Source organism: Canis lupus, chromosome 35, assembly GCF_003254725.2.
Source record: "Canis lupus dingo isolate Sandy chromosome 35, ASM325472v2, whole genome shotgun sequence".
Classification (NCBI taxonomy): domain Eukaryota; kingdom Metazoa; phylum Chordata; class Mammalia; order Carnivora; family Canidae; genus Canis; species Canis lupus.
In genome coordinates, this window is record NC_064277.1 from 4,790,688 (window position 1) to 4,818,684 (window position 27,997).

General features: G+C 41.4%; 1 long non-coding RNA gene across 3 annotated transcripts; it reads right to left on the reverse strand.

Moving 5' to 3' along the window:
- Positions 1 to 3,582: 3,582 nt before the first annotated feature.
- Positions 3,583 to 27,791, reverse strand: LOC112658992 (uncharacterized). 3 transcript variants are annotated; one of them, XR_003136087.3, is made up of 5 exons: positions 27,113 to 27,791; positions 26,878 to 26,989; positions 15,632 to 15,768; positions 15,352 to 15,528; positions 3,583 to 3,755 (listed from the first exon to the last, which is right to left on the reverse strand). It is a non-coding gene; the product is annotated as an uncharacterized LOC112658992 (long non-coding RNA). The 3 variants fall into 3 exon arrangements; XR_007408500.1 differs by lacking the exon at positions 3,583 to 3,755 and adding an exon at positions 14,500 to 14,677; XR_003136095.3 differs by lacking the exon at positions 3,583 to 3,755 and having other exon boundaries at positions 15,279 to 15,528.
- Positions 27,792 to 27,997: the final 206 nt, after the last annotated feature.

A 27,997-nucleotide genomic window follows, 5' to 3' on the forward strand; every position in this document is an offset into this window, starting at 1 on the left:
GGCATGAGAAATGTTCTCAAAGTATCGCTAAATGTTTAAAAAAATTACAGAACGGTAAGTCCACTATGCATATATTTTTACTAAAAAATTCCACGTGTCTATTTAAAGAGAGGAAAAGATTTACAGTACCAGTGATTTTATTTTCACCTTTCTATTTATTTTTCCAAATTCCCATATGTAGTGTTCATGTGATTAGACATAAAAATACTCTATAAATATTTTTGAGTTAAATCTGAGTGCCCTCGGTTTCTAGTTGAGTCACTGAGCCCTGGTTAGGTTGAAATTTTTCCTTGTATTCAAAAAGGGGTGCTAAAAAAATGCCATTTATTTATTGTCTTAAGTCATGTTTTACTGTCAAAAACCAGATTGTAAGGGAGGATTTAAAATGTTTAAGAGAATAAATTTTGCAATCACTTCAAAAGCACCTATTTGCATGCAAGCCATTGGTATGCTAATTTCCAATCATTCCCATCTCATTCATTAAAACCAGTCGCCCAAGGTTCTCTCCAATCAATAACTGAAAGTAGGGGTAGGGGAGGGAGAGTGGGAAAAAGGATGGGGAGGGCCGGGAATTAGAGCTACATTTCCTTGAACATCAATTCTGTGTTTCAGACTTTCAACTCAGATACTCGTTTCCCCTGTTCGATCCTCCAAGAATGTCCACAGGGCAAGTTTTATTCCCAAAGTCCAGCTGAGCAGGCTCACCCCTGCCTGGACTCACGGTGGAACTTCCTTTTTGTGTTTGTGCCAACCTTAGTGGGGACTGGGTTTGGGAGCCACAGTCTGGAAGCCCTCGGCAGATGATAACTGAAATGTTAGCCCTGTAATCCCAGCAAGAGGGAGAAAGTTGAGCTTTGTGCAGTCCAGAAAAAGGTGGGCCTCATGGGCCTGCCCATGAGGTTCACTTGGGCCTGCCAATGGGCTGCTGGGGCCCAGAGATGCTCCAAAGCCCTGGGACACCTCAGTTATGTTCACTTCAGCAGCGAACCCCGTGTGACTGTATCCAAGGCTAGCAATGTGTAAAACCTTCAGCGCAAGGAAAAGAGAAAATGATGAGCCCTGTTGACTCAGCCGGGAAGGCTGACTGGGCTCAGTTCACCCTTCCTCAGCAGGTCCAGGGGATCTGTGTGGGTTCAGCCTGGCTGCACCTACCTGGGCAGCTCTGCTCCTCAAGATCCCCAGGATCCCACAGGGGCTGGCTGAGCAGCAGGGAGGATCTTTAAGACTCAATTCTAACCATCCCATGCTTTAAAGTCTTCTAGGACTCTCATGATCATCAGGACACGGCTGTTCCCCTCAGAGTGTCTGCAGGCCCTTTCCTGATGGCTCCAGACCCTCAGGCAGGACTTGGGGTAGTACAGGGTGGGCCTTACTGCCTCTGCTCTTGTTCTCCCCTGGGATGCACTTTTCTCCTGTGTCTGCCTGGGAACATTTACGCCAGCTTGGAAACCAGCTCAAAAATCACCTCCTCCAAAGTCCTCAGACAAAGAGGTAAATAGACCATGAACCTACAGACCAAGATGATCTGAATTTGAATTTTGGCTGTATTACCTGCCAGCTGTGTGGTCTCAGGCACAGTAACCTTGCAAAGCATCGCGTCTCCACCGGGTCACATAGGAGTAGCAAAATCTACTCCACAGAGCGCCTTTAGGAATTAAATGAGGATGCTGCCTTCATCCTTCCCCTCAAACTGTGGGACCCGCAGAGGTGTCCTATTGATTTATCTCCCCTTTACTACTGGAGGGGATAGAGAGAAAGAGAGAGACAGAGAGAGAGAGAGCCAACTGACAGATTTCTCTTTGGTGGGCTAGAAGTCTGGCACACTTGCATGTGGATTTAGAGTGGTGATTCTCCATGTAATTGTGCCTTGGGGAGGTTTTTAAAAAATGTAGTTGCTGCTTCCCCTCTCCTCAACCCGCCAAGCAGAGATTCTGCTTCTGGGGGAGAAGCACAGAGGAGGACAAGGCCTTGTTGATCGTCCCTCCTCAACCCAAAGGATTGCAAGGTGCATCAGGGCTGGTTCTGAGACACAGGTATGAACCACCCCACCTTCTAGGGACAGGAGTCCACGCAAAGTGGGAGGAGTAATGAAGGAGCTCTGGACAGGAAGCACAGTAGCTGGGGTGACACATGACCCACCCCAGTTAGAGGACTGAAGGACACACGTGTCAGTACATAAGCAGACGTATACCACCAGTGGTGGGGGTTGGCCACCGCCCAAGTGTCTTCCTGTGCAATCAATCGACCGAACAGTGGAGTCAGGATGCTCTCCAGGCAGTGCCCTACCAACCAGGACATGTGCAACCAACGCTCGCAGGCCGGTCCACTCAACCCCTTTGAGTTCAGGGACCTTTGGGATCCCTGAAAGGTCAGCCTGGCCCTCTCAAGCAGGAAGACAGCCGCAGAGGCATCCCAGTGCACCACTTCCTTGGCCCCCAGATCCCCGCCACCTCCCACAGAAATCCCAGCAAGGAATGTCGTCATGCACTTGTACTTGGGCTCTAGGGAAAGAGGAGGTCAGTTAACTCACCCAGCCACACCCAGGAGGGAAACCACAAATTTGGCTGACACATTCTTCTTTTGTCAGACTTTGGGAGGAAGAGTCAGCCACCTACTCCTAAGAAACAGATAAGGATTCTTTCACATGCAGAAGAGGAGGCAGGGCTCAAGGGACACTCCCTGGAAAAGGCAAAGAGGTTGTCATGGCCCAGCCCTCAGGAACTGGTAGTGCTAGCCACACAAAGCCATTCTGCCACCCTCCTTCCTTTCTTTCTTCTGGGCTCAGGCTCCCCATCACCTGCTCACCGGGGGAGGCCAACTGCCACTGCTCCTGCCACCCCCTCTGCCTTCCCACTCCTGGGAGACAGCTGCCACCAGAGCTCCACCCTCTCCCTTCACCCAGTAGGGTCCCTGTCTCTTTCTGGGTTGGCAAGAGCGATTTCTCTGGTCTGTCTGCGGGGAAACAGCCGGCCCACCCTGGATTGGGAGACCTCTGGCTCTAAGTGGATGATCTCCCATCTAGACTCATTCTGTGAGCCTGAATTCCTCTCCAGTCCACTTCTGGGCCAGTTCCAGACACAAGCATCGCCTTTATCTGCCTTCCAATGACATCACCTCTCCACGTCCTGAGGGCTTTTCTCCTATTGTTATACTGTCACTGAGCTCTGTCCCAACCCTCACAATGCCACAGTTGGGCAGCATCCTTGAGCTCTTGAAAATATAACAGAAATGTCTTGAAGCAAGAAATCAATATATGGGAAAATAGGTAGGAAAAAGAGCCTCGCAGAATTAGGGAAGGCCCTAGTTGGTTTAATTTTCACTGACCCAGTTTCACTGCTCAAAGCGCGGTACCTAGAGCAAGGGACAGTGACCTCACACACATAAAAACCTCCCCACTGTTCTGTAAAATGTCTTCTCTCTTCTGCCACCAATCCATGGTTTATTTAACTACACACGAGTGGGTGACAAAGAGAATTTCCCATGCTAAGAACCAGCAGTTGAGTCTGCCAGTGACTTAAGACAAGTGATTCTTGTATGTACAATGGGGAAAAAAATCACTGTACTCATTTTTATATGAGAATTTATTGGGGTGGGAGGAAGGAGCTTTGGGTTGGTACATGGGACCAATCCATGCCTGCATGTAACTTCCAGGAATCCAGTGCCTGCAGGTAAGTCCCTGAGCGAGCAGGAGGGGGACATGGATCACCTTTTTCTTAGTTGGACCTCACTTTCCATGACAATGCACACTGCTGAAACTGTGGAAAGAAAGTCTGAATGATTTGAAGAGTTTTAGGTTGACTGATAAAGCTGCAAATTTTACTACGTAACAAGTAAGTGGTGACAGCTCCACCACCATCCCCAGGAGGAGATCAACATGTTCAGCAAGGGCCCCCCAAAAACCCTGACTCAGGAAAGATTACAGAGACTAATCATATCATCTACAGAAAGGCCAAGGTGAGAATGGGAGGGAAGAGCCAGAAAGTCAGACTCTTGTGAGGCTTCCAGAAGCATTACAAGTAGTGAAACACTTGAGCAAAATAACTTTTTAATATGATACCTCTGTGGAACAAAAATTGTTCTTTAGCCCCAAATCTTTGGTAAAGTCTGCTGCCCAAGCAAAAGATTTCTCAGGTGAATATTTTTCTACCTGAGAGCAGAGAGTTTGGGAAAATTAACAAAGAGCCTGAATTCCCCATCCGGGTCAGGGTTACAGGAGCATGGGGTGGTGAGATTGGGAGCCAGAGGTGACTGTGGGTGGGTAAGCCCTCCAACACTTGCATATATCCTGAAGAAGGCATTCTTAGACTTCCCGTAATTTGTAGCATAATAAGGCAATCTCATTTAATTCTTAAAGGTCAGGGTTACCCAACTAACATCTGGGTTACATATGTAATGTGAATTGAATTTGCATTGCACTTATGTTGATGCTTCTGATTCTTATACAGGGATAGAAGAGAAAAACATGGCTATTAAAGTGTTCAGATGGATGGTGTTTATCAGTCTACTACACAACGTAAGTACTAGTGCTGTGCCAGGTCCCATGCTCGATGCTCCAGGATGGTGCTTCACCACCTATGATCAAGGCCCAGCCACTGCCATTCCCAATTCTTGCAGACTGATGCATGGCCCTATGCTCATGGCTTGCGTATCATCTGTACAACATGGGACATTCCTCAGTGCAGGAATTCAACAGTACTCAGTCTGGTCTAGATCCTATTCAACCAAGCGAGCCCAGGATACAAGCTTGGATGTGGATGTCACAACAGTGGCACACTGCAGGAAAATTCCTAAATCTTAGTCTCAAATTGCTGTACTTACCTCGTTCCAGTTCCATACGAGTTTGCTGATAGATACTGGTCTGCACTCCAGTTTGAATAGCACCACTCTGAGACATACAGAGAAATATAAAATTCCTGCTCTCACACAAATAAAACAAAATTCCTGCTTTTTAAAAAATATTTTATTTATTTGTTTGAGACGAGTCAAAGAGAGAGAAAGAGGAACAAGCAGACTCCATTGCAGAGCTCGATGGGGCTCGATCCCACGACCCTGAGATCATGACCTGAGCAGAAATCAGGAGTTGGGTGCTCAGGTGGCTGAGCGATCCAGGTGCCCCAAATTCTTGCTTTTTTTGTAATTAAAAAAAAACTCACAAATCTTCTATTAAATTAATAAGCATAGAAGTATGTTCATTATAAGACAAGGCAATCACAAAATTTGCTTACAGGACCAGGATGATTAATTCCAAAATGGATTAATAAATAATACAAATTATGAGTTTTTAAAACAGAGAAATTTAGGGAAACAAGATTAGGAAGGAAAGAAGGAGAATTAGTTTGTGGGATAGAAGAGAAGAGAGGTTTGTGAAGGGGGGAAACCTGAAGGAGGTCTTGAGGGCTGTTTAAGATCAGGATCGTTGTAGAGAAATCCAGAAGCATGTGATTAAAGACATGGAGGTCTCAACTTTCCAAGTGAGTTTAAGGAACAGTAAGCAGATAGAATGGATGGGAAAGGGGAGATGGTGCAGAAACGTAATGGAAAAACAAGCAGAAAAGACAGGTAGGGCTAGAATTAGAAGACATTAAGTGCCAGAAATACAGAGCTTAGGCTTCATCCTGCATATTTATAGACAACAGAACCAGAAACCAGCATTTTATGATGACTTGTTTAGTCTATAAATTATTCAATAAACACTGCAGGCAGAAGGGACTGTGCGAGATGCTGAGTGACGTGCAGGACATGCTGGGGGCACGCAGATGCAATCTGAGGCCGCAACCCAAGGTTAGGGGATGACTCTAGAGCCTGAACTAGGGCAGTCATGAATAAAGAAGAAATGGGATAAATCCAAGATGATGAATCTGAGAAATCCAAGATGATAAACAAATCCAAGATGATAAATCTGAGATGATAAATCTGAGAAATCCAAGATGATAAACAAATCCAAGATGATAAATCTGAGATGATAAATCTGAGAAATCCAAGATGATAAACAAATCCAAGATGATAAATCTGAGATGATAAATCCGAGAAAAATAAAGGGAGAGGTGTCTTTAATTACTATTTGTGATTGCAAATGAGGACTACCTTCCTCCATGTCCCCTGCCCCCACGGGGCAATTCTCCACCATCCTTCAAAGACTCAGCTCAAATTCACCCCCTCGGCAAAGCCTTCCCTGGTAGGGGTTCTCTACTTTCCCCTATGTGCTCACAGCACACCTCTTCACCAACTAAGTTCAAACTTCTCACTAATAAAGTGAATGAATGAAAAATGAAAGAAGAGTCACAGGTGGTTCTGAAGGTTTCAAGGAAAGGCAATTGGGCAAACGGCTGCATGTGGCACTATTTTTGGCAAGGCTCCTATCAGAACCCACGCCCTAGGAATTACACTGATAGAACAGTGTCCTGGACTCATGTTGCCCAAACAATAAAGCAAATACTAAATAAAGGTTAAGTTCATATCAGATAACAAAAGTATACACATATATGCACACTTAACCTCTATCTATATAAAAATCACATTTATTATGACATTAGCACATTTCTTCAGTGGAGAAATACTAGGAAAAAGTGTCTAGTTCAATAGCTAAATAGTTTCCTTGTCATGGTAACCCCCCAGCTATTCCTCTGAAGTGATCAGGAGGGGATGGGCAGGGTGTCATCAAGTTACAATGTCACTCTCATGGAGTATATTCATTCATGGACACTGTCTGGGTCAGAGCACTGCAGATACTAAGAGTGAGAAGAGAACTAGAACCATAAGTTATAACAAAACCACAGTCAATGGGGTGGATTTTCTTATAGACCATACTTCTCTATTTATTTTCTCAGAAATAAAGGAAATAAGCATGATCTATACAAAGAAATGAAGTGTTTTACATATATGAATCCATATAATAACCCTACTTCTAAAATATATTTCTATATACATATATGCATGTATAAACATATACATAACTCACTGGATTCTTAAAATTGAATATTGAACTATGACAAATTGCATTTAAATATTGAAGACTCGTGTTAACATAGCTTTATATTAACACAACGGAAATCTTTTCCTACAAAAAGTGGCAGTTCTCCCAACCCTGGGGGATGAGGGTGGAGGAGAGATGCACTGCAAGGAAGGGGGTAGTGTTGTCTCCTGGGCTGGAGCAGATTTCAAAATGCAAGGAGAGGGCAGAGCTGGGAGCTGACCTTAGAAGTCAAGGGGGCATCCCTGGGTGGCTTAGTGGGTTAGTGCCTGCCTTCAGCCCAGAGTGTGATCCTGGAGACCTGGAATCGAGTCCCACATCGGGCTCTCTGCATGGGGCCTGCTTCTCCCTCTGCCTGTGTCTCTGCTTCTCTCTCCCTCTTTCTTTCACATTCATTCTCATGAATGAATGAATAAAATCTAAAAAAAAAGAAGTCAAGAATGGAGTTCATATAGGTTCACCCACCAAATGGGTACAAAGCCAAGACAAATGCTGGGAACACAGAATGGACCCCCAAAATGAGTAGGGATAAGTCTGGGGCAACCTCTGGAGCTCATTAATAAGCACACGACTTGGCATGGTGTGGTATGATGTGTCATGGAGTGGCACGGTGTGGCACGGCATCGTCTGGAATGGCATAGCATGGTACACTGTGGTATAGTCTGATGTTGTGTAATGTGATATACTGTGGTGGGGTGTGGCATGGCATAGTGTAGTCGAGGATGGCATGGCACAGTGTGGTACAATCTGGTGTATCATGGTTGGGTATGGCGTGGTCAGGTGTGGCAGGGCATGGCGTGGCATGTTTCACGGCACGGCATGGAGTGACAATTCCAACCAATATGCAGGAGGACCAGATACAGCATGGACAGTGATATCATAAGAGAGAGGGTGGTTGAGGGCTGAAGTGGAAGAGACAAACAGAACTGCTAACTGCCGGGATGTCCCGTAAGCAACTGGAGAGAGACACGGGAAGAGCACCCAAGGGAAGAGTAAGTCCTGGACAGGTGATGCGAGTCTTCCTCTAGAGGGGACCAGTAACGCCATAGTAACAGGAGAGCCATCCGCTGAGCACCTGTGGGCAGGGATGTGGCCACGTGCTTTACGTTATCTCACCAATCCTCACAGTGACCCTGTATGATGGCACTTGAGAAAGTGAGGCTCAGAGAGGTAAACTACTTTGTCCAAGGTCACACAGCTAATATGTGAACACAGGTTTGCTTGAGTTCCCTCAACAAAGTGTTTTCTAGGGGGATTCACAGGCTTTTGCAGAGGTTTTCAGAAAGTGCTCTACATGCATCCAGGGAAAATAAGGGAATGATTCCAATGATTGCAAACCACCTGTACCAGTTAGCAATAGCAGTTGATGGTAGGTAATAGAAACCCCCAAATGGTGGCTTAAACAAGATAGAGATTTTTTTTTGTATATTAGACGCTTTATTTTTTTCATTTAAATTCAATTAATTAACATATAATGTATTATTGGTTTCAAAGATAGAGGTCAGTGATTCATCAGTCTTATATAACACCCAGTGCTCATTACCTCACATGCCCTCCTTAATGCTCATCACCCAGTTACCCCATCTCCCCTCCTCCCCTCCAGTGACCCTCCATTTGTTTCCTATGATTAAGAGTCTCTTATAGTTTGTCTCCCTCTCTGATTTCATCTTGTTTTATTTTTTCCTCTCTTCCCCTATGATCCTCTGTTTTGTTTCTTAAATTCCACATATGAGTGAGATCATATGATAATTGTCTTTCTCTGATTGACTTATTTCGCTTAGCATAATATCCTCTAGTTCCATCCATGTCATTGCAAATGGCAAGATTTCATTTTTTGATGGCTGTGTAGTATTCCATCGTATATCTATACCAAATCTTCTTTATTCATTCCTCTGTCGATGGACATCTGGGCTCTTTCCATAGTTTTGCTATTGTGGACATTGATGCCATAAACATTGGGGTACAAAACCATTGGGTGGCCTGCTCCAGAGACGACAGTTCACATTGTGCTCCAGGGGAAGCCATTATAGATACCAGCAGCCCTTGGGGCTTGTTTTTCTCCCATGTGACAAGAAATCAGAAAAGGACAGGCCAGGGCTATGTGGCAGTCATGAAAAACTCAGGTTCTGTCTAGATTTTCATTCTATCCTCATGTTCATGTTTACAAGATGGCTGCTTGGACTCCAGCCGTCACACCCATGTTTTAGATAGGAAGAAGGAGAAAGGGCAAAGAACAAAACGAACAGATTGTCTGAGGCAGCGCCCTGTACATTGTTTTTCTGAAACCTTGGAAACCCACTTGGTCCCCTTCATTGATACCTTCTTGCTATAAACCATATTCCATCCTCATTTTTACCTAAGATAAGAGGACAGGAAAGGTAGTTTTTTGCACTTGGCATATTACTAACCCCAAAGTGAGATGGGAATTCTGTGCAAGAGAGAAGGGTGCCAGAGATCAACAGAACAAGATCTGCCACCTTGACTTCAGTGACCCAACTACGCCTGGATACTCTACTGCCTAGTGCCAGCAAAATTCACAGAATCAGTCCCAGGCACAAAAAATAAATCCAACCTCTGACTGGAGAATTTCATACTAACTCCAAGAAATATTCGTAGAGAATGTGGATTTCATCAGAACATGGCAACAGGAGACTTTAGAACATTCATGTCCTCATGAAGAGACTGGATAGAGGGAATGTTACAACCACGGTCACAATGTCCTATCGCTAGGACAGGACCATGACTCAACTTTGAGGAATTTGGGCCTTTGTGTCAACGGATGAATCCAGTTAACTGGATTAGGTTCTGAAAGGAATAAACCCTGATAAGGCACTATTCTTCAAGGGGGCATTGCTTATCTGCTCCATGTAGCCTGGACTCCAGAATCCTGGCAGAAATTGTTACTTGGGTACAAGCCAACCAGATCTCCATCTTTCACAATATCCGGAAATGTCCTGTTATGGGTTGTATTTTATCCTCCAAGATTCTTATGTTGAGATCCTAAGCCTCAGTACCTCATGTGGGATTGTGTTTGAAGACACATCCTTAGCGAGGTAATTAAGTTAAAATGAGGTCACGAGGGTGGGTCTTAATCCAACATGACTGGTGTCCTTACAAGAAGAGGAAATGAGGCCACAATACATACAGAGGGAAGACTGTGTGAGGGCAGAGGGGGAGGTCAGCCATCCACAAGCCAGGGAGAGAGGCCTCGGGAGGAAGCAGCCCGGCCAACACTCCGATCCGGGCCCTCCAGCCTCCAGAACTGACAGGAAATAGATGTTGGTTGTTTCATCTACCTGGTCTGTGCTATTCCTTAGGGCAGCCCTAGCAGACTAATTCAGGTTCTCTCACAAAAGAAACCACTAAGACTGATTGAACCTAACATGAAAGAATGAGAACCCACGCCATTGACTGAGGAGTTAACTTAAGCATAATGTTCACCTATCAGGCTACAATTTACGCGCCGTGGAGTCGTCCCTAACTTTTAATCCCTGTCGCTGGGAAATTGGGCCTCCCTGGGGTAAATGCCTCTGTCTTAGTTTGGCTCGGACACATCGATCCTCTCCTTCTGCTTGGTCTTTCTTTGATTCTGGATTTTTAATACCAGTCCCAGAGAGCCCTTTATCTCATCGTCGGCTATTCTTCAAAGCCCCATTTTTTAGTGGAGTTTCCATCAACTCTATTTCTAGACTCTGGTGAAAGCCAGACCTATACGATGCTGAAAGGCACAATGCTTCCCCTTCCTTCCAGGCACCAGCTCCTTGGTGTTCTGGCAGCAGCTGCTTGTTAGCTGGGAAATGGCTTCTCTATTCATGCTCTTTGCTTTGTCCTGTGATGGGGGGGAGGGTAATTGATAGGCGACCCTGAGATTTTGCTGGAAAGAAAGAAACTTCCTCTTTGGATACTGTTACCAGTCAAACAACTTCCCATCATTCCGCAGGCTTCCTTGACTCAATTAATACTTCTTATTTGACAATATTACACCCCACCTCCCGTCTGCTTCCCAACTTTGGTATTTAACTATTTCATACTGACGACGTGTAGGCTCCGGGAGCTTTGCCAACTCTTCCTGGCTGGTGGTTTTTGAATCAAAGCAGAGGAGAATTCTGTGAAAGCAGGCCAGAGGGGCATGGCACAGCTCCGGGATCCCCAGAGCCCCACAGCCTCCCCTCTCAGGACATCCCACCTCCACTCTCCCTCACCATGAAGCCTAGGCCTCTTATGTGTCATTTAGTGGGGACGCTGATTAAATAAACAGCTTAATATTAGCAAAAAGAATACATTAGAGAGAGAGCAAATACACCCTGACATAATGGAAAGCAGGATGAACTAAAGAATTATGGATGAAAGCTTGAAAAAAGCTTGCGCAGTCAGGGAGACAACTGACTCTGGGTTTCGGCTCAGGTGGTGATGTCGTGGGGGTCCACGCCCAGTGTGGAGTCAGCTTGAGATGCTCTCTCCCCCTCTCTTTCTCTCTCTAATAAATAAATAAATCTTTAAAGAAAAGAAAGCTGGAAAGTTTTAAAAGTAAATAACTAAATGTTATAGGCTAAATAATAACGTCAAAAGGGTAAAACAGGATTATTCGGTTCTTTTCGATTCAATGTTGCTAATAGAATGCACTGAAGGAGGGTGAAGAGACCAATACAAGAGGGTCCCCTGGAGCAATGGGGCCTGAGGCCAGAGGAACAGCTGGGGGCCCAGGGGTGGAAGCTGGGCGCCTGCCTCCCTCACAGACCAGGCCCGAGGTCCAGGACCACTCGCTATAGGGCAAAAAGCATCCGCCAGCAGTGCCTCTGCCCTGTAGGCTGAGAAGTCTGGGGAGCCCCTTAGCTATTCCAGATGATTTCCCTGCGGCCCAGCCAGCATGTAAATCCAACACCCAGTTGGCAGGCAGGATAATTCCTCCTCAAACAGACAGGCCACCTGCCAGAGTGGGGTGAGCGCTCAGAGGAGCTAACCAAGGAGAATATAAAATCTGCTAATGAGGCCGTTTCTAAACACACAAACTATCTTGGAGAGAAGGGGGGGAAAGACTGTAATTCAACGAACAAATCAGACCTCGGGAAGAAGGATGTGTAAAAATGGTGCTGGGCAGCATTCTGTCCCCAGCTTGTCCCTAACCAGCTGAGGGACTCTGGGCAAGTCAGTTATTTACTATGTGTCACGGTGGCCTCATAAGTAAACGAGGAGAATAAGCCACAGGAGCTCCACGGTCCCTCTCGGCTCCTAGGGCGCTGGGCCCATCTGCTCATTCTCCTCACACCGGGGCTGCTACCTCTGCCTGCCCCACCGTGCACAAGGCAGGCGCTGCTTCCTGCCCTCGGCCCTGGCGTGGCAGCCCAGAGCCTGGCCCGATCTCCAGGAGGGCAGGTTCACCCCTAGGAACCAGCACCAAGGAGCAAGGCCGGAAACCCAAAGCAGGTCAGGCTCCCGGGAGGATGTGCAGGCCTGGGCTGTGCAGGCCTTGGCTGTGGAGGCTGAACTTGACCAGGATTCAGGAAGGGGTCTGCAGGGGCCTTCCATGTGGAGCAGGATGAGGCCAAGGGTGGGAACTACAGGCAAAGCTGAGTTCCAGGACAGGAGGGACCAGGGAAGGGACAAGAATGTTCCAGGTGGTTCTTTGAAGACAGGCTGTCAGGCGCTCCTGCTGAAAGCCCTAACCCCACCCTTGTGGCAGGGGATCCGAGCTCTAACTTAGGTCTACCTGGATGTGGTTGTCACTGAGATGTGCTGCCCACATGCCCTCCGGAGAAGGACTTGCTACCCAGCTGCGGGCAGCATGTCAGCCCACTTGTCGGCTCCTTCGGGGTGGATCCTGAGACTGAACCAGGCAGGGCCGTGAAGGTCTGGCTGTTTCAGATCCACACAGGATGACTTTTGGGGCCTGTGTCATACATGGTTTGGCTTCTCCTTCTGCCCCGTGTGCTGTTTCCTCCCCAAACTCCATCCAGGGCCTGCTTCCCCAAAACCCACGCTGCACTCTTAATAGCTCCATGATGACCCAGGGTCTCCAGATTGCTGGCTGTATCTCCTGGGGCCTCGTCTAGGGACGGGACCTAGGCAGAGGTGTGCTTCAGCTCATTCATATGGGCCGATGAGACTGTGCATGCCTTCCCAACTCAGTGATGGAAGCGCATAGCTTAAAATTGGCCATGGTGGGAATTTTTACACTATGGAAATCACCAAACACTGCAAATCAGGACTTTTTTTCTTTTTCTTTTTTTTTTTTTTTCTGGGGAGATGATTGTTAAACATTTACCAGCACACCACTACTTTTGGATAATAATAGCACCGGACTATTCATAGAGACCTACTTTGCTCAATGGCATATCGTGCAGAGAGCAGGAGTTAAGGAAGAGAAAGGAAAATTAGAGAAAATGCAGAGTCAAGTTGCACATGAATTATTTTAGGAGCAGACATTCTGAAGAGGGTTCTTGGATGCCCTGTTCTTATGAGGTATGGGATTGAGCTGGCAGAAACAGAATATAGAAGCCCCAAACATGGGTTGCCTGGGTGGCTCAGTTAGTTGAGCATCTGCCTTCAGCTCAGGTCGTGAACCTGGGGTCCTGGGATCGAGTCCTGCATTGGGCTCCCTGCTCAGCGGGAAGCCTACTTCTCCCTCTCTCCCTTGTTTGTGCTCTCTCGTTCTCACTCTCTCTTTCTCAAATAAATAAAATCTTTACCAAAGAAAATAACCCCCAAATATGGCACCTCTCATCACCTAGAAGAAGTCTGTTCAGGTTCTTGGCATCATGGGTGCAGCTAGGCAAGATCATCTCTCTAATTCAGGGGCTGAAGACTTTAGCACACGCCTCAAAGGCAGTTTGTGATACCATCTCCTTAGCAGTGTGCAAGGCAGCCACCACCCTACTAAAGACCCTTCCTGCTGTCTTGGCAAGTCACTATCTGCCCTCCACATCCTACTAGTAAGGTGGACACATTATTTCTTTTCTAGTCCCTAACAATTTAGAGAGTCATTGCACACATACCTCCACACACCCTCAGTGTGTCTCCAACTTGACATCTCATTTTTGAAATATTGCTGACCTATAATCCCAGGTAAGAGCAGTGGAAAGTACTGAACACAATCTCTAGAAAGTATTTTTGTGAGGTATACACACTTATTTGACAAATACATATCCAGTGCCCAATGCAAGGTATTTTGCTCTCATATTCTATGAGTGTAAGGAGAGTTACCCTCTGAAGGGGTCTAACTGGTTGGGTCCATATACATGGAAGACAATGAAACTCTGCACTGGAAAAGAGGTAGGAATATATTTACTGTCCTTTAAGTGTAGAGAACATGTTTCCATTAAGCTAATAATTCACCTCTAAGCGAATTATTCATAGGGAAGTGATTCACCCATTTTCTGATGGTTGGTTCAGATATTGCTCATAGTGGAAACATCATAGATACTTGTTAAATGAATAAATGAGCCAACCTTGACTTTCAGATAAACAAGAGATGATTAATTCTGCCTTAGGATATGTAAAATATGTAAAGACTTAAAAGGTAGCCAAAGAGAGACCATACGTATGAGCAGAGAGCACACACATTGACAGAGAAAACGTGTATGTTAAGAAAAACAGGAAGCCTGCCAGGGAATCACATCAGATCTGGAAAGAAGATGCACTTATCCGCTCAGCTGGACCACTTAAAGGTGACATGGTAGGATGGACTTACCTTGTTTCCAATAACGTTTCCTTGAAAGGAAAAAAAAAAAAAAAACAAGGATAAAGCATCTAAACCTCCTTGAAAGTGGGAAGATGCAAATTCTAAATTAAGGTGTCCCACAATTACATATAAAATATTTCACAGAAACCTAAACATCAGGCTCCTTATTTTTAGAACCTCAAATATCCAAGAAAGAATTCTTTAGTCATTGAGTGAATGGTAGACTGTAGGAAATGAAAGGAAAGTCGTAGTAGAGGAAACCTGAAGGAAGAAGGTGATGTTGTCATTATGGACAATATTTCAAAAGTTAGCCACATTTTCCTTCCAGGACTCTAACTTCTTCAGAGGAGTGTCCTTTACCCTTGTGGGGAGATAGACAAGAAACAAAGAAACCTTGTGCTTTGAGAATCCTGCCAAGGGGTCCAGTGGACAGGTGACCCTGGCCTCTCAGTCCTGCAGCTTCTAACATTCAGGTGGATCTGGGCTGCCCCACTTGGGTCTTGCCAAATGGAGAAATCCATTGTATCCAGCAGGACTGCAGCAATTCTGGTGTTTAAAGCCTCCTCCAGAAAAACCTTTGCACTAGCCAAGTTCTTGAACTCAGGAGGGAAAGCAAAGAAGACCCATATATTAAGGAAAAAATGTTCTATTTTTCCACTGAGAAGGAAGTTGGTAAATTTGAAAATAAAGTATAAGAGGGCACCTGAGTGGCTCAGTCAGTTGAGCGGCCGATCTTGGTTTTGGCTCAGATCAGGAACGGTCTTGCAGTCATGGCACTGAACCCCCACGTTCAGCTCTGTGCTCAGCTTGGAGTCTGCTTCAAAATCTCTTTCCTTCTCCCTCCCACTCTCTCTTTCTTTCTCTCTCAACTAAATAAAATCTTAAGAAAAAAAAAAAAAGTATAAGAGCAAGTAATTCAGGAGCCCAGCCTGGGAAAGAGCATGGTGAATCCCATGGAATAACAAAACCACCCAGCTCCTTACTGGGTCAGGCCAAGGTCCTCTTGCTTTCCCTCCATTCTCTTCAGCCTCATGGCATGTGAGGGCTATAGATGGTCCACAAGGTTCTTTGTATTTCATTTCCCAGAGAAAAAGCTTGAAAATTGGACCTTTCTAGCAGGCTGAAAACAGACAATGAAGGAAGGTAAAAGGAAAGGTAGGGGTTGCTGGTTCTCTGGCTTTTTACAGCCTTCCAACTGGAATGAAGCAGTGGGTGGAGTTGGGACGTACTAAAATACAAAGGAAGGGATCTTCGAAACTATCTGCAAAGAGGGGTTTGTAAACTTGAGGTTATCTGGAGCATGCACAATCATCCCTTTTATCTGGTTTTACAGCTGTTCCTGGGCCAGCAGAGTCCCCAGTACACCTCCACACCCCCAAGTCCCCATCCAAGACCTCCTTTTGTCATTTCAAATGAACTTTCCTCTCCTTGAGTAGAGGGAGGAAAGTGGCAGGATGGGACCAGAAGAAAATGTTACCTTGGCCAGGGATTTATCCCCAAAAAGAGTCAATGACATACACAGAGCTAAAACTAGAAGGATGTGAAAGACTCAACCAAAATAGCCATCAATCAGGGTTCAGTTCAAAAATGGTTAAAAATCCATATGATGAAATGTGATGTAGCCATTATGCTTGACATTGAGGCTTATATATTAATGTCACCATGTGCTATTAGGTTAGCAAGTAGCAGGGCATTATGGCTCCATTTTTGTAAAACAAGCATATAAATATAAATAGAATTTTGAATGTTGAGCTAATAGTAGCTTAACTCTGATTACCCCCTTATTATAAGTAATTCATTTATATATATAGTATACTGGAGACCTTGTACTGAGAAAGAGAAATTGTTCCAGTAAATCAAGTACTTCATCAGCACAGAGAAAACCATTGCCCTGAGAATAGTTAACCCAGGAGTTTCCAGATTCCTCCAGGGTGGAAACCCAACCTTGATGAGTTCTGAGACTCCCCCATTGGCAGGAACTGGGCAGGGGGTGGAGTGGACAGGGCAACCTTGTGGTTGGAGAGAGGACAGGTGCAGCAGACACAAGCTCAACCTGTAAGTATGAGTTTCCTTCACACTGCCACTTTAATGCCAAGCTTCTAAGGTTGGTTCTTATTCTACAAATTAAGGAAAAAAAGGGCTAACAAAAGAAAAATACTTAGGTAAATTAATAAATACAAGGTAGGAAGTTTAGAGAGGGATTTTCAAAGGTTAGAGGAAAAAAACTTGTGAAAGGACTAAAACGTTTTAATGGAATTATTATTTTTTAAAAATGAGTTTAAAATAATGAGCTGAAATAGAGGGAAAACAGAAGTCAATGAGATTTAGTTGTTAAAAACACAAAAGTAAGCATTGAAAGCTAAAAATCATTGAGATAATATGTTTGTAGTGTAAAAGCAGATACTTTTGAGGATAAAGAACAATAATAAAAATACAAAAGCTATAAAAGTAAAAAAGGATTTCTGGAAAATGTCCTTAAAGCAAAATAAAAGCAAAAGTCTTGAAAATTAAAGGTGGGAGAAGGGGAGAAGGAAAATATAGAAGGAATTATTTAAGCATAAATTGGGATAATAAAACAAGCTGCTACTTTAGCAAGGTAACAAGCTAACTGCAGTTAAGTAGAAATCCACACTGTCCCCTTGGTAATTTCTATTGTGATTTCCTCTTTTATGGTTTACAAATACATGAGTTTACCTCTTGTCATATATTCTTTTTATTGTGTATTTCTAAATAAATTGCATTATAGTCAGAGATTATGATTGTGTTATTAACGGTGTCAATTTTTATAAATGTTCAAAGTGTGCTGGAAAATAATGTACAATATCTCTATTAGGTGTAGGAATTATGCATCTTACTATCTAATTAAACCATTTTTTAATTGTGCTGTTGAAATCCTTTATATATTTATTTTTTATCAAGTTATCTTTCATTTTCCTTATACATTTTCCTTGTAATTCTTTTAGTGTTGTTTTATATGTTGACATGTATTGTTAAGAACATACAAATTTCTGATTATCATCTGTTGCAGAATTGTTCTTTTCTTTTTGTGAATGTTCCTTTTTATCCCTGTAAATGAATCTTTGTTCTAAAATTCATCTGCCAGTTTAATTTTTCCAATTAGTTTTTTCAGTGTAAATTTTTACTATTATTTTTTAAGTATGCCTCTTGTTAATAGCACAAAGTGTAATTTAATTTTTAAAAATCAAATTTGAAAGTCTATGTCTTTTAAAAGACCTACAACTTTTTACATTTACTGTAATTACTGATCCCTTTAAACATATTTCTACCACTTTATTCCATGTTTTTTCACTTGCTTCTTTTTTTCTCCTTTTCTAACTTCCCCTAAATTTTGTTAATGTTTACTTTATTCCTTCTGAGTCTTTTGCTGCTTTGGAAGGATATGTTGTGTTCTGTTGTTTTATTTGCATTTTTCAATTTTTAACTATCATAATTAATCATAAATAAGGAAGTTAAAAAATTGTCTTTCTTCTTCTTTCAAACATGACAAGAAATGCTTCAACTACCCACTGAAAATATTCTTCCTTATGGTTATTGTTTAGAATTTGAGTTACACTGCCTTTTTAAACATACACACAAAAATTAGATTTTCTTCTCATTGATTTCCTTTGGTAAAATATATTTTATTAAAGATTTATGTTCACCATTGCTTCTAAGATCCTGCCCTTCCTTCTGGGTTTATTTTTCCTCTATTGAAATACATCTTCATTAGTTCTTCCAGGGAGAATCTTTAGGTGGTGAACTCATTTAATCTTTGTCTAAAAATTTATTTACCCTCTTGCATAAATAGTTTAGTGAAGTATAGAATTCTAGGTTGTCTATTTTCCATTTACCTTTGAAAATATTATTCCAGTGTCTCCTATCATCTATTGTGGTTAAGTAGATGTCTTATGTATTCAAGGTATTGTTTTCATAGATTTACTGTTTATTTTTTTCTAATAGCCTTTAACATTTTATCCTTATACTTGATATTCAGTGTTTCATTATAGTACTTCCAGGTATGCAATTACTTTTATTGATTCAGTTTACACTTTTAATCTGAAAACCAATGGCTTTCTTCAGCTTTGAAAAATTACCATCAATGTATCTTCAAATTTTGATGTTCACCATTGAGCCAATTCTTGCCTTCTTCTAGAGCTCCTACTATATGATTATTGAGGTCCCTCGGACTCCCTTCTGTAACTTCTAACTGCTCTTTCATGTGTTTCTTTTTTCTCTTCTTACTGCATTCTAGTGATATTTCCAGTTCATCAATTTTCTCAAGTGGATGGTAGAGTTTATTTCATTTATTGTGTTTTTAAATTTCACTTATTGTTTTTACTTGAGGATTTCTGGGGGTTTTTTCCATATTCACCTACTGATGTTTTATTTCTGCTTATTTTCGTTATTTCTTATTCACCTTTTATCTAAGTTTTCTTTCCTTGATTCTCTTTGAGTATCCACAGATGTAATGGCTTAACACAACAGTGACTATTTTTAGTTAGCAGTCCTATGTAGGGGAACAGGATGGTAAGCCAGTTTTCCTCTAAAAAATCATTGAAGGATCCAGCTCTGCCTTTTCTACATGTTCTTGCTCCCAAGGTTACGATGGATGTCTCTATCCCAATCAGCTTGTACATGGAAAAAAAATTTTAGAGGAGTGCTTGTGGGAAGTTTTTGTGGGCCAGATATGCAAATAGCAGACCTCATTTCTCCTAGCACTTCTTTGGCTCATAAGGCCACAATTAACTGCAAGGATGGCTAATAAATGCTCTCTAGCTATCTGTTTAATAAGAAAAGGAAGTGGAATCAGAAAGAAATAGAACATTTGAACAGATTGATTACCAGCAATGAAAATGAATCTGTAGTCAAAAACTCCCAACAAACGAAAGTTCAGGACTAGAGGGCTTCACAGATGAATTCTACTAAACATTTAAAGAAGAGTTAATACCTATTCTTCTCAAACTATTCCAAAAAAAAAAACAAAAAGAAAAACTTCCAAATTCATTCTACAAGGCCAGCATTACCCTGACACCAAAAACCACGTAAAGATAACTACAAAGAAAGAGAACTACAGGACAATATCTCTGATAAACATAGATGCAAAAATCCTCTACAAAATATCAGCAAACCACATCCAACAATGTATTTATTTATAAATCATTCACCACAATCAAGTGAGATTTATTCCTGGGATGCAAAGGTGTTTAATATTCACAAATCACTCAACATGATACATCACATCACTAAGAAAAATGGTAAGAACCAAACAATCATTTCAACAGATGCAGAAAAAGTATTTGACAAAGTACACCATCCATTCCTGATAAAAACTCTCAACAAAGTAGGTTTAGAGTAACATGTCTCAACACAGTAAAGGTCATATATGAAAAACCCACAGCTAACATCATACTCAATGGGGGAAAACTGAGAACTTCTCCTCTAAGATCAGGAGCAAGACAAGGACGTCCACTCATATCACTTTTATTTTACATAGTCCCGGAAGGTCTAGCCACAGCTATTGGACAACAAAATAAAATAAAAGGCATCCAAATTGGTAAGAAAGAAATAAAACTTTCACTATTTGCAGATAACATGATACTCTATGGAGAAAACCCTAAAGACTCCACCAAAAAACTACTAGAACTGATAAACAAATTCAATAAGGTCACAGGATACAAAATCAATATACAGAAATTTGTTGCATTTCTATACACAAATAATGACGTAGCATGATGAGTTTTTTTAAAAAAATTGGGCAAAAGCACCAAAAATAATAAAATACCTAGGAATAAACTCAACCAAGGAGGTGAGAGACCTGTACTCTGAAAGTTATAAGATGTTGATGTAAGAAATTAAAGATGATACAAGCAAATGGAAAGATATTCCATTTCATGGATTGGGAAAAAATATTGTTAAAATGTACATTCTACTCTAAGCAATCTACAGATTTAATGTAATACATATCAAAATGCCAAGAGCATTTTTCATAGAACCAAAACAAATAATTCTAAACTTTGTATGGTACCACAAAAGACCCCAAATAACTAAAGCCATCTTGAAAAAGAACAAAGCTGGGTATCACAGACCCAGATTTCAAGATATACTGCAAAGCTATTGTAATCAAAACAGTGTTATACTGGCAGAAAAATAGATACATAGATCAATGGAATAGAATAGAGAACCCAGAAATAAACCCATGATTATATAGTCAATTAATTTTTGACAATGGAAGTAAGAATATGCAAGGAGAAAAAGACAGTCTCTTCAACAAATGGTGTTGGGAAAGCTGGACAGTTACATGCAAAAGAATGAAACTGGACTACTTTCTTTCTTACACCATACACAAAAATAAACTAAAAATGGATTAAGGACCTAAATGTGAGAGCTGAAGTCATAAAAATCCTTGAAGAGCATAGGCAGTAATTTCTCTGACGTTGATCATAACAACATTTTTCTAGATGTGTCTCCTAAGGCAAAGGAAGCCAAAACAAAAATAAACTATTGGGACTACATCAAAATAAAGACCTTCTACACAGCAAAAGAAATAATCAACAAAACTAGATGACAATCTACTGAATGAAAGAGGATACTTGCAAATGACATATCTGAAATATATATATATATAATTTATGCAACTTGGGACATGTGGATAGCTCAGTTGGTTGAGTGTCCTACTCTCAATTTCAGCTCAAGTCATGATCTCAGGGTTGTGAAATGGAGCCCTGTGTCAGGAAGTCTGCTTGAGATTCTCTCTCTCCCTCTGCCCCTCCCCACCCACTCTCTCTCTCAAATAAATAAAATAATCTTTAAAAAAAGAAATTATGCAACTTAACACCAAAAAAACCCAAGTAACCAAATTTAAAAATGGGCAGAAGACATGAACAGACATTTCTCCAAAGATAACCACATGGCCAACAAACACATGAAAAATGCTCAACATCCATCATTATCAGAGAAATGTAAATCACAATGAGATATTACTTCATACATGTCAGAATGGCTAAAATTAAAAAAAAAACAAGAGTTGGCAAGGATGTGAAGAAAAAAGAATCTTTGTACACTGTTGATGGGAATGCAAACTGGTATAGCCACTGGAAAACTGCAAAATTAAAGAATAGAATTATCATATGATCTAGTAATTCCAATACTGAATATTTACCCAAAGAATATGAAAACACTAATTCAAAAAGATATATGTTCCCCTATGTGTATTGCAGCATTATTTACAGTAACCAAATTATGGAAGGATCCCAAGAGTCCATTGATAAATGAATGGATAAAGAAAAGGTAGTATACATTTATAAAGGAATATTCCTCAGCCATAAAAAAAAGAATGAAATCTTGCCATCTGAAACAACATGGATGGATCTAGAGAGTATAAGGCTCAGTGAAATAAGTCAATCAGAGAAAGGCAACTACCATATGATTTTGCTCATGTGGAATTTAAGAAACAAAACAAATGAACAAAGGAAAAAGAGACAAACCATTAAAACAGCCTCTTAACTATAGAGAACAAACTGATGGTTCCCAGAGGGGAGGTGGGTGGGGGGATGGGTGAAGTAGGTGATGGGGATTAAGAGTGCACTTGATGAGCACTGAGTAATGTATAGAATTGTTGAATCACTACATTGTACCCCTGAAACTAGTATAATATACTATGTTAACTCTACTGGAATTTTTAAAATGGGATGGGGTGTATTTTGATTAGCTAAGTAGTCTTCTATTATTATCGTTTTGTCTAGAATGAGTTAAACTCCCAATAGCTTCTTTTGTTGGTAGTCTTCCTTAGTGTTCATTTTCAATCTGTTTAGGAACTTTAGTTTGTATGCTCATCTTGAATGGAAGTGTCTGTCTCCTTTCCTCTCCTCTCTTCTCTTCCTTCTCTTCCTGTTTAGCAGTTTGATGGTACCTCTATGTGCCCCTCTCTAAGGTCTCTCAAACTAGAACCAGATATTATATTGGTGGCTCAAGACTTCCATGTTACAGAGAATGAAATATCTCAGATTAAGTTATTGTGGCAGCAGGTTATTTGACCCAGGTCCTGGTTACAAGATTGGGTCTGCTTCCTCTTACCTCTCTGCTATTTGTATAAGTCAGGGGCTCCAAAGCAGAATAAGTAATCAGTGGTAAGTTCCACCAACCTCTATCAATATAGGGGGAGCCCCATTCCAGCACCTAATTTCATGCAATGTGCCTAGCCCAGACCCCCTGCCCCAAGTGAAGTTCTTTTAGTGCCCATAACTTTGCAAAATATAAATTCCCATCCATTTTACCTACTTCAAGATTTAAGCCCAGAAGGCCCATGACCAGCACGTCCCTCTGAGTTGTGTTCCTGTTACACTTTTAGACCATGAAAATTTTGTATTATTTTCAAATGACTATAATTTGTTAATTTGTCTTCTTTTTGTGTGATATCTATCACTGATAAGTGATCTTTTTTTGAGAAGATTTATTGTGGGAATAGTAAATTTACAATGTTATTTGCACCTTGCTAAAAGAAAAACAAAAGAGAGGAGGAATATAAAAGATGAGTGGAAATTAACTAAAAGTGGACAAGCAGTGTGAGTTAGCCCCATGGGTTTCCCTGTAGGTCACTTGCCATTTTAATGTCCTGCATTCACGGAGAAGTAAAAGGCACAGTTAACATGGTGCATTGACTCCTAAGTCCAGAGGATGCTCTTCAATTCACAGGTGTCTCAGCTTTTACCTCTAAGGACAGGGGATTGTCTATATACAAACTTATTCCCAGAACAGAATAAGTGATCATTATTCTTGACCCTGTAAGCTTCCTGATAAACATATTGATGATCAGTATCCAGTGTAAAGTGTCAGTATAGCATGGTGGGTGAGTGAGAGCATGGACTTTGGGTCCAGATAGCCTGGGTACAGTGACCTCTGAGAGCTTGGGCAGGGCAGAAAACCTCTGAGCCTTCACTCTCTCATCTGCAAAATAAGGATAATAATAGTATCTTCCTCAAAGTTTTATTTGCCTTAAATGAGTAAATATTTGCAAAGTGACTAACACATAGCAAGTGCTATATAAGTATGTGCCAAATTAAAATATATACATTGCAGGACTTCCTTCATTATCTGCTTATCTTATCCACTTTCAACCACAACGATTAACTGGTAGAAATCAGTATCTTTAATTCAGACCTTCACCAGAACCCCAGCTACTTAGTTCCCACTGCCTATTGGCTATCTCTATTTGGTTGTCCCACTAACACAGCAAGCTCAGTGAGCCAAAAACTAAATTACCTTGCCTGATGATCTGCCTCTCTTCTCATGCTCCCTTCATGCTCACTGGTTTCACCATACACATTAGAAGAAACCTGGAAGTCCTCCCAGAGGGCACTCTTCACTTCACTTCTCCATTTTCCCAGCTTCCTTGTTCCCCCGACACACACCACTCCCCACTTCCAATAAGACCAAACCTTGACCACTGTTCCCCTTCCATCCCCAGTCTCCATTTCTATCCCCTCTACTACCTACTGCCTTGGTCCCAGCTCTCTGCAAGTTTCTTAGGAAAGAAGAGAGGAGAATGGATGCTGACTTCACAATAGTAGTGCCCACTAAAGAGCAGAACAAACACATTCCTGTTACTAAAAACAAACAACTCTCATCCCAGCAACCATGTCACACTGAAGGCAGGTCTCTCATATCATCTTTCCAATGATGGAAAGCATAGTTCTTTGGTGCTGGAGCCAAGGGGCAATGGTGTCTGACTGCTGAGAAAAGACCAATAATGTGAACAGCCACCATGAACAAGAAACTATGTGAACAAGGATTTTGGAGTAAAGCCCAGTCAGGGCAGAATAAATATATTCTGAAATCACAGCCTATCTCAGTCCCCCTCCCTTTCCTTTTCCCAGTATAATTATTTGAATTAAAGAGTATGTGAATTTAAAATGTTAAAGATGTAGACAAATTTTGCTATCAAAGTGTTGGATAAATTTTCACTCCCACCAAAGTGGTGATAGATGCAAGTTCCTCCAAACCGGGGCCATCCGGGCCAACACCGGCTATTATTGGACTTAAATTTTTGCCAATTTGACAAGTAAAATCTGCACACTATGTTGTTTTGATTTGCATTTCTTTAATTATGAATAAAGTTGAACATCTTTTCATATGGTTAAAAGTCACTTTCGTTTTTTCTTTGCATGCCTACTTACACGCTCTGTCCATTTTTGGCTATTGAATGGATGATTCTGTTTCTTACTCATTTGTGAGAGCTCTTTCTATATTAAGACAATTAACTCTTTGCGATATGAATTGCAAATATTTTTCCCATTTTGTCTTTCCCCCCCTTTTTTTGGGTAGATTTCTCAAGACAATATTTTTTTGTTTCTACATTATAAAATATATCAATCTTTTTCTTTATGATGCATGGATATTTTGTGTTTCTTGCTTAGAGCTTTAATGACTTGAGGGATTGAAGTCTACATAAAGAGTGTTACTAGTAACTGCTGTCTCTCCTCTTCCTCAGCCCGTCCAAGCACTCTGGCTTCTATCCCCAGGAGCTGAACACCTCCTTCAGCAGGGTTGACACTCAGTTGAGGCCTTTTATGATCATCCCTTTGTCATAAACTTAAAATTCATCATATGCCAGGTACTGTTTTGGCTCTGAAGATAGTAAGATTCAGAGGTAAAGAAGATCTAGCTCCCACCCTCCAGGAGCTCTGTTGGGTCATGTGAACAAATACATTGCATAAATTAAAGTTTGCACAGGGTAAAATAGGGCCAAAATAGAACATAACAAAACCAGCTAAGGGAATTTTATAAAAGTGATTTGATTTGAGCCCTGAAAGTAGAACAGGAGTTTCCACTAGGTAAAGCATACGTAGAATGAAGAAGGGAATTGCAGACAGATAGACCGTCTGAGTGTAGCAGATGACTACAGCAATGGGAAACTTATTACATATGGGGGATTAGTCAAATAAACTAGCATAACAAGAATTGTGGGAGCCAAGTTTCTTACTGTTGGAATAAGGCATTACAAATGTGGAAAGAGAGAAACTAGTTTGAACCCTGTGCTCTTGTTTTGGAATTGAAGACATTAGTGTGAACTGGAGATATACATAGAAATAGAGATTGAGAGGTAGATAGGGATACATACCACCATAAAGAGATACTTAACTATATACAGAAATACACATCTCAAAGTTGAAGTAAATACAGGTGTAAATGCAAGTATATATACCAGGTCCATTCTTTTGTCCTGTCTGCTAAGAGAATCTAGATGCCTTGACACCCGGTAGCATAAGAACACTTAATATCTAAATTGTGGCTTCTAAACATCATCCTGCACTGAATGGAGCCAGGGTTTCTTGGAGAAATGACTGATATGATGACTCAAGCAGAGAAAGGACAAGAATGAGTCTGGAATATCTTTTTCTATCAGAAGGAAGAGAAGTGCCCCCCAAATTAGTGTATGTTTCAAAAGGACACAGAAGCCAGCTTAATGAGGCAAACACTGACCAAATCAGGGATAATCTGATCATAAAAATAAATAGCGGAAGTTACATATCATCGACCATTAAATAAAATAGAATCTCATGAATCCATACTGACATTATATATATAAAGTGCTGAAATTTATATATAGATATTTATATATAAAATTTATATATATGTATGCTGAAATTTTGATGTGAAAGTATACATTCATATTGTCTCAAAGTACTTCCCTACAAAATATGAATTAAAATTCCAATAGGAAATGGAGTAATTCTGCAGTGGAAAAGTCTGGCAGATAATGACTTTAATCAAGTGATCAAAATAAGCTTTTCCAATGATTAAACAAATTGAAATCATGTGCCAGATGATAGGATGCAAGGAGACAAATACAGTATCATCTTCTGCCAAAGATGCAAAATCCGAATCCAGTCATGAGGAAACATCAGATAAACTCAAATTGAGGGACATTCTACAAAATCACTGGGCTCTTCTCTTTTAAAATGCCTAAGTCACAAAAGTCAAGGATTCTTTAAAGGACATTATTGGGATGAGTAGGAAGACTTGAATGGAGTCTGTGGGTGAGAATTCTTTGTTCATAAGAAATATGCATTAAATCATTCTGGTAGATGGAACTTCAGGTGACCAATTACTCTTAAATAGTTCAGAAAAAAAGGCTTTGTCCTGTTTTGCCACTTTTCTATAAATTTAAGATTGTCTCAAGAACAAAAAATGTAAATAAAAGAAAAACATGAAAATGTTTGTCTTAAGATACCAGATCATTGCAGGAGACTTCTAGAAAAGTTGTTTCTCCTCCTGAATAGATTCTTTCTCTTCTGGATAATGTTAGGCATTGAGGTGAAATCCGGAGCAGTGTCACTACAGGCCTGAGAAAAAAGCAGAGCCAAGAGGAACCAGATACATGCGTCCAGAGCCACTGGATTAAGTCAGGGCAGTACCCAGCCTTCCTCCTGACCCTTCCAGTTACAAGTATCATTAAAATTCCTTACCATTTAAGCTAGTTGTGTGAGGTTTTCAATTATTTGCCACCAAAATCTTCCTGACCTATTCACGGTCATTGAAAAAGGATTCCAATGTTCTCCAACAATGAACCCCACTCCTAGTCTAACAAATACTTCCCATTTATAAAATACTTAAGTGGAAATCTTGCTCGTGGATAAATAAAGTGGATCCCATTTACTAACAGGAAATGTGTGCATTGAGTATCTTCTAGAGCCTGTGACTTTTAGATTTCAAGTAACAAGTAGACTAGGGAGTAAAGGAACATGCTTAGTTTGTCATAGTAGGGCACCTCAGTAAGACAAGAACAAATGCCAAGTGGAGTAGTCATGTAACTGAGTTGAAGACAGTCTAAGAGAATTTCTACAAATCTGCAGAAAATTTCCCCCTTATTTCCTTTTCTACTTAATCACCTTATTTAATTCTATGGAAATGTCTATTAATTCTACTCCTCTGGTAACATCTTACCCTTCTTTCCTAAGAAACTTTGAATAACTCACCATTACCTAAAAGATAAAATCATGACACTCGAGATCCTTCCTAAGCAGATCCCTTCACATCTGTCCTCTCTTTCTCAATATACCTTATTCTCCAGCTATGCTGTTCACATGAGGCTATGCTATATACTAGATGTTGTGTCCCCCTCTCCCCCACCCCCAACAAAATACACATGTTGAAATCCTAGTCTCCACTGTGATGGTATTCAGAGGTGGGGCCTTTGGGAGGTGATTAGGTCATAAGGGCGGAGACCTCATGAATGGGGCTAGTGCCCTTAGAGAGTACCTTTGCCCCAATCTGCCATGTGAGGGCACAGCAAAAAGACAGCGTTCTATGAACCAGGAAACAAACTTCACCAGACATTGAATGTGTTGGCA